Here is a 7,148-nt window from a genome sequence, read left to right on the forward strand (position 1 = left end):
CCACCAGGTAGTGTTCAGTGTTACCACCACCAGGTAGTAGCCACTGTTACCACCACCAGGTAGTGTTCAGTGTTACCACCACCAGGTAGTAGTCACTGTTACCACCACCAGGTAGTGGTTACTGTTACCACCACCAGGTAGTGTTCAGTGTTACCACCACCAGGTAGTAGCCACTGTTACCACCACCAGGTAGTAGTCACTGTTACCACCACCAGGTAGTGGTTACTGTTACCACCACCAGGTAGTGGTTACTGTTACCACCACCAGGTAGTGTTCAGTGTTATCACCACCAGGTAGTAGTCGCTGTTACCACCACCAGGTAGTGGTTACTGTTACTACCACCAGGTAGTGGTTACTGTTACCACCACCAGGTAGTGGTTACTGTTACCACCACCAGGTAGTGGTTACTGTTACCACCACCAGGTAGTGGTTACTGTTACCACCACCAGGTAGTGGTTACTGTTACCACCACCAGGTAGTGGTTACTGTTACCACCAGCAGGTAGTGGTTACTGTTACCACCACCAGGTAGTGGTTACTGTTACCACCACCAGGTAGTGGTTACTGTTACCACCACCAGGTAGTGGTTACTGTTACCACCACCAGGTAGTGGTTACTGTTACCACCACCAGGTAGTGGTTACTGTTACCACCACCATGTAGTAGTCACTGTTACCACCACCAGGTAGTGGTTACTGTTACCACCACCAGGTAGTGGTTACTGTTACCACCACCAGGTAGTGGTTACTGTTACCACCACCAGGTAGTGGTTACTGTTACCACCACCAGGTAGTGGTTACTGTTACCACCACCATGTAGTAGTCACTGTTACCACCACCAGGTAGTGGTTACTGTTACCACCACCAGGTAGTGGTTACTGTTACCACCACCATGTAGCAGTCACTGTTACCACCACCAGGTAGTGGTTACTGTTACCACCACCAGGTAGTGGTTACTGTTACCACCACCAGGTAGTGGTTACTGTTACCACCACCAGGTAGTGGTTACTGTTACCACCAGCAGGTAGTGGTTACTGTTACCACCAACAGGTAGTGGTTACTGTTACCACCACCATGTAGTAGTCACTGTTACCACCAGCAGGTAGTGGTTACTGTTACCACCACCAGGTAGTGGTTACTGTTACCACCACCATGTAGTAGTCACTGTTACCACCACCAGGTAGTGTTCAGTGTTACCACCAACAGGTAGTGGTTACTGTTACCACCACCAGATAGTAGTCACTGTTACCACCACCAGGTAGTAGTCACTGTTACCACCAGCAGGGAGTGGTTACTGTTACCACCACCACGTAGTGTTCAGTGTTACCACCAACAGGTAGTGTTCAGTGTTACTACCACCAGGTAGTGGTTACTGTTACCACCACCAGGTAGTGTTCAGTGTTACCACCAGCAGGTAGTGGTTACTGTTACCACCACCAGGTAGTAATCACTGTTACCACCCCCAGGTAGAGGTTACTGTTACCACCACCAGGTAGAGGTTGCTGTTACCACCACCAGGTAGTAGTCACTGTTACCACCACCATGTAGTAGTCACTGTTACCACCACCAGGTAGTGTTCAGTGTTACCACCACCAGGTAGTAGTCACTGTTACCACCACCAGGTAGTGGTCACTGTTACCACCACCAGGTAGTGTTCACTGTTACCACCACCAGGTAGTGTTCACTGTTACCACCACCAGATAGTGTTCACTGTTACCACCACCAGGTAGTGTTCACTGTTACCCACCACCAGATAGTAGTCACTGTTACCACCACCAGGTAGTGTCACTGTTACCACCAGCAGGTAGTGGTCACTGTTACCGCCACCACCGCGTGGTGTTCGTTGGTACCACCACCAGGTAGTGTTCAGTGTTACCACCAGCAGGTAGTGGTTACTGTTACCACCACCAGGTAGTAATCACTGTTACCACCCCCAGGTAGAGGTTACTGTTACCACCACCAGGTAGAGGTTGCTGTTACCACCACCAGGTAGTAGTCACTGTTACCACCACCATGTAGTAGTCACTGTTACCACCACCAGGTAGTGTTCAGTGTTACCACCACCAGGTAGTAGTCACTGTTACCACCACCAGGTAGTGGTCACTGTTACCACCACCAGGTAGTGTTCACTGTTACCACCACCAGGTAGTGTTCACTGTTACCACCACCAGATAGTGTTCACTGTTACCACCACCAGGTAGTGTTCACTGTTACCACCACCACCAGGTAGTGTTCACTGTTACCACCACCAGGTAGTGGTCACTGTTACCGCCACCAGGTAGCAGTCACTGTTACCGCCACCAGGTAGCAGTCACTGTTACCGCCACCAGGTAGCAGTCACTGTTACCGCCACCTGGACGTGCTCACAAACTTAAGGTGGTTGCTCGTGGGAGCAAGATATACTGTAGTCATGTTTAAAAGTTGGCGTTAATATGGGGGTCTGGGTGAGTGTGTGGTCACACTGGAGAGGCGGAAGGGGAGTATGGATATATATATATATATATATATATATATATATATATATATATATATATATATATATATATATATATATATATATATATATATATATATATATATATATATACCTCTATATTCCCGTGACTACACATGTTGTATATTCAAGAAAGCCCTGGGTGTTGTTCTATTCCTCCTATATTACCTGACACTCCCTCGATTCTAAGCTGGACTATGAATATACCCTGTACCTGAAATAAATCTGACATGTTGGTGTTGATACATCCTGCATTTAACTCACGTTTATGCTCAGCACATAAATGATAGTGTACTGCAAACTCTTTAGTCGCCCCCCACCACCACCACATACGTACGCGCAAATACGTTTTCATTTGTTCCAGATTCACAGGGTTCGTAGCCTTGACAAGTAATTTTGAATGTGACTGCGAGGCTGAACTCACGATCAACGTACATACATTACAAGCCAAAGACACAGACAAACAATTGATAATCTCTGGAAAAACAGACAGGCTGTCCTCCCTGCCCCCAGACTGCACATTTTACACGAGGAAATAACTCATAGTGAAATTGTATATAACTCTGGTCGTATATAGACACTTGTAAATCTCCTCTCCTATGTAATAAATGAGTAAAAACAATAGCTATATGATAATTTCGTCTTATATTCATATTCCTTAAGAAGAGTGATACTTGCTCTATAAAAGTACATAATTGTTAGAACTTTTATATATAATGAATAAAATAATTAACACCATCGACAAAAACTAATACTGTATCTTGTTCTCCAGTGAATCTAAAGGCAGGAAAACCCATTGTGCCTAAAACACCTTTAAATGTACTGAAATTTTATATTTCAGTCCTTTATCTCAACAACACTGTCAACAGCCGTGTGCTGTTCCAGCAGTCTCACTTCTTCAACTTAACTAGTCAACTCCGTGTCCATATCAACTATCTTTCCTATTACTGTTATCATAACAGTCACATACGTTAACCTAAATTCCACCAATACCGCCCATACAATGCAAGCGATAAGGGGAAGCTTTTCTTTTGTTTCATACCAACTCACTGGTTCCTTTCCAAACACTTTAGATGAATTTGAAACTGAAAACATACAGTATTAATTGTATAAAAAATTCTATTGTAAAGACATAACAAATAAAAATAAAAACTTCACACCGACCACTTTTCTCGCATCGATTACGATTTTTTTTCCTCAGACAATACAAATTGTTACAAGACAGCTTGCAGGGTAAATGTTGGTGGTTGACTGATCTGTAGGGCTTGGTTTTCAGGTTCCGGCCCGAGAACTAACCATTGGCCTTAACTGCTTCAGCAATATTTTTACTATTACTAAAGTTCTACACGCCAAACCTGTTGATAAAACCCAATTACTGGTTATCAGCCATGTTTAAAAAAAATCCCAAATATTGTCAATTTACAAGCTTCATTAAGATCCAAGTAATTGTTGCCTTGTCTTTTCATTTATATTATTGTTTACATCAGACTAGGTTATAATATAGCTACATTACTTCCTTTTTAACTTTGAATGCTGTTGTCAAGTTGTGCTATTAGGGTTGCCATATCTGAACATTAAAAAAAAGAGGACGCTCCTGAAGACATCCCCCACCCGGCACAAACAGGCTAATATACAACATACATGGTATAGAAATCATAAAAAAAAAAACTACCTTTGCTTAAGGCTGAATATCTTCTTTAGCTGCAGTCTTCTTCCCCCACTGTGTGTGGTGTGCCCATGCATACTTTTCTGTAGATCGGATCTTTTTCAGTATTGGCTGATTGCTCTTTAGAGAGGTATAGAAGTCACTGCAAGATGTTTCTCGGAAGTTGTACTGTACAGTCAGAATGCCTTTCATTGTTTCAACACTCTATTTGTTCCTTTCCTTTGTCCATTGACTTTGCATCAGTGAAAAAACTCTTTCTACATTTGCATTGCGATATGATATAGCAAAGAAGAATTGTGCTATTCTTAGCAATTCTGAGTGGCATTCAATGTTCTTTGATTTTTCAAAGTATCTGGTCCACTTTATATGTGTTGGCAGATAACTAAATTCTTCATCACTCTTGTAATTTTCCACAAACTGCTTCAGGTTACTTACTTGGTCAAAACACTTCATCAATCAAATTTTTGACAGCTGAGTTGACAACACCGTACAGGCGTACAAGTGACTTATCAGCTGACGAAAACTGAACGAGATCTCTACGGCTTCCACCTTCCCTCTCTCTCCCGTCATTACAGTTTCATGTTTATTTCCGTGGAGAAAATGATGGAAGCTGAAATTCCGGACTTTTGAAGAATTTTGAAAATTCCTTCCGGATGAAGATTTCGAGACCTAAATGGAGGACATGTCCTGGAAAATACGGACGTATGGCAACCCTAACTATATCTCTACCATCGGGTGGTCCAGTAATTGCGAGATCGACACTTTCTTTCACTTCAATTAAGTATAACGTACCCCTTAAATAAAAATGAGCGGTAACTTTCGTCCCATAAATATATTGGGTCCATACTGTGCCACATTTTAAAGGTCACACATTCTCGTGGGTCTTACTACTTCTACACCCCTGACCTCATACTACCCCCTCCCCTCCACCTGCTCATGCAATAAATTCAACAGTGACTAAGGTTATTATGAAGCTTCATTAAGTTTAAAGTGAGCACCTTAAGCTAAAACCAATTTAGCTGTAAAATATACTATATTATACTAGGCAATTAAGGCATTACAAGATGTGGTCAAAACTCTGATGATTACATTTGTAGTCAAGAAAATATAAACTAAACTTTGCTCAAAGATTGATACAAAAATCACTTTACAAAGTGCTGTATACTTCCTATATGACGTTCCTCAACAGGTTGTAACTTTTCAAGGTGTCTCGTTTCACTGACGCCACACATTTGATCTAGAATGCCGACTCGTTGGCAAATGTGAAAATTACAAGATTTTTCGAAATGTAAATCGCACTTCTGCTCTTAATATTCTGGTTTCACATTCTGAATAAAGTTTAGATGTGTTTATTTTCACATCAAATAAGTGCAGAGAATTGGTCGAACATTAAAGAACTATGACTACAAATTACTGGAGTTGTTGGGTGAGGTAGGGGATGGTTACGCTGTGTTGGGAGACGCCTGTTTATTCCAGAGAGCAAATGATGCAACCTAACCGAATTTAAGCTAAACTAATTAAAATAACCAACGTGACCTAACCAGAGGGACTCAAGAAACTTGCCCTTACCAACACAGCAGAAGGGGCAGAGAAGTTCACAGCTCATTGGGCCAGAAACAGAAATACCAAATCTACAAAACTAGGAGAGAACCATTAGCCTGACAGATCACAACCATCAGTGTGGCAGATACCACGATCACCGTGTACACAGGTCTTTTGGAATAACCGCCACTACCACCCCACTGTGGCTTCTGCGATTCTGCAATTTTAAGGATACTTGGTTGGACAAAGTACCTACAAGTAGCATCACTATATCCTCCAGCATCTGATAATTAAGGCTAGGTTGGGTTATGGTTGGTTTGGTAAGGTGTTCGTGTTTTTACCCCACAATTTCCCTCTACTTCAAAGCCCTGTCAGCGAATAAATTGTTGATAAGGGGGCGTCATATCACCTAATGGCTTATTTCCAACGGCAATGAAGGCCAAATTCAATTAAAACACCACGAAATACACTAGAACAACCAACAGTATTCTTGTTAGTAGTTTCTGTGGTAGACGATTTCTGAATCCTTACCCAATGTACTGACCTTCGATGTCCAGATCAGCATCATGGAGGGTTGTCGACTGGTCCCATCAAACATAACCTTCTATAACTCTCTTTCCAAAGTTTCTAATGAAATTTTCAGGGGTTCGTAGACTTCCACAACAGTCGCTATGAAGCAAAGACACTTATCCAGCGTTTCTGTAACGAATTCACTAGACGCGGCTTACGAAAACAAAATAAAAATCACATATCACGAGCACTTCCTGAAACTTCCCAGGTGTCTGGAGAGCCTCTGAGTCTCTGACCAGGTGTGAATAAGCCGCTGTGTATTAACGGATGATGGCGGTAGTAGTGGAACAAGCAGTTTGGGAGCGAAGTGGTAATTAGCTGCCGTTCACCACATTGTCGCGTTTTCTTCACCTCCCTTCAACCTTTCCTCCTTTTTACTTCCTCTTTTTTTAATCCTCCTTCCCACTTCTTTCATACACTTCCCCAACTTCTTACCACTCTTCCCCCAGTCATTCTATCTTTGCCTCTCTGGAGTCCCTTCCCCTTCCGTCCTTCTCCCCCATCTCTCATCTTCCCTTCATTCTTCCCAAAATCAATTTCCTTTTCACATCCTCCACCTATTTCTTACCCTTTAATTTTTGTCTCCACCTCCACTTATTTTCTCATTCCTTTCGTCTCTACTCGTTCCCTCTCCTATTTACCCACTCCTCCCCTCCATCCTGCGTTCTCCTCACACCACCTCCTCTTCTTTCTCCCACTTGACCTCTTTTTTTCTCCCCCAGGCCTTCATTTCTCATCCTCCCACTTCTCCACAACCTTCCCTTCTACCCACGTCCCTACTCCTCCCCCACGTCCTTTCCTTTTACCAACATTTATCATCTCTACATCCCCTTCACCTCAAGGGCGGGGTCCTGGGGGTCCGGACCCCCCTTTTCACCA

Source organism: Homarus americanus, unplaced genomic scaffold (genome assembly GCF_018991925.1).
Source record: "Homarus americanus isolate GMGI-L3 unplaced genomic scaffold, GMGI_Hamer_2.0 scaffold33556, whole genome shotgun sequence".
Classification (NCBI taxonomy): Eukaryota; Metazoa; Arthropoda; class Malacostraca; order Decapoda; family Nephropidae; genus Homarus; species Homarus americanus.